We start from the raw sequence: 856 nt of genomic DNA on the forward strand, positions 1-856 counted from the left end.
GAGGGGTAGAAGAAAGGGAGAAGGGGCAGAGGAAGCAGCATAAGCAGGTGGGACTTGCTTTTACAGCATGAATAGCACTTTCAGCTGTGCATTTCTGCTACTAAAGAATGCTTTGGGGGTTCATAAAACAAAGTTAATGGCATACAAGCAGATACAGATGTGCAAGCCTGGCAAAACTACCAGCAAATTCTTCTGCAGCCCTAATTACAACCAGCCTGTCTCAGGGAACACTTTCTTTACCCATAACTGCAAGCGTCATTTTTACTGTTTGTTGTCAACCTGGGAATTCCTGTGCTTGACTCAGAACTATTTGAATATTAATGACTTGTAAGATCCCCGAGCGGCCAGTCACTGCTCTGGCAGGCGACTCATCCTGGAAGTGCTAAACACAACCGTCCTCGAGTCCAACAGGCAAGGCAGGAGCCAGGAATAGTTAACCTGAGTCACCAAGGAATTTCCTGCAGCTTTGTGTATCAGAGGGAGGTGTAACCTCCGGCAGGCAATGTACCCCATCACACATCTGTAGCTCTTCTGAACTTAGAGGAAGCTGCGAGCTTCCCAGGAGAAGTTTCCAACAGCATCCAAGGAAACATACAGCTCCCTAATCAGGAAAGGAGCCTACAGGGTCCTGTGACAGCAGGTACCAGGCCGCAGACAGCGAGGACTCCCCCTCAGCATGGAGGCTGGTCTGACCATGGGAGAAGTCATCAGGATGTCCACCAAAGGTAACGCGCAGCTCAGCGCCGCGGCCTCTCTCCAGGGCTTACGGGAGGCCGTCACGGGAGCAGGTTTCCTGCCCCACGACTGCCGGCCCCTTTCGTCCGGGCGCTGGCTGTGGCAGCGCACCGGGGGCGGG

At 53.0% G+C, this 856-nt stretch overlaps 1 protein-coding gene across 2 annotated transcripts in view; it reads right to left on the reverse strand.

The window, feature by feature from the left end:
* NUBP2 (nucleotide binding protein 2) overlaps positions 1-856 on the reverse strand; it is a 7,438-nt gene that overhangs the window by 6,208 nt on the left and 374 nt on the right. The gene's annotated exons all lie outside the window — the stretch shown is intronic.

The sequence above is a fragment of the Alligator sinensis genome, unplaced genomic scaffold, assembly GCF_000455745.1.
Source record: "Alligator sinensis unplaced genomic scaffold, ASM45574v1 scaffold404_1, whole genome shotgun sequence".
Taxonomy (NCBI): Eukaryota; Metazoa; Chordata; order Crocodylia; family Alligatoridae; genus Alligator; species Alligator sinensis.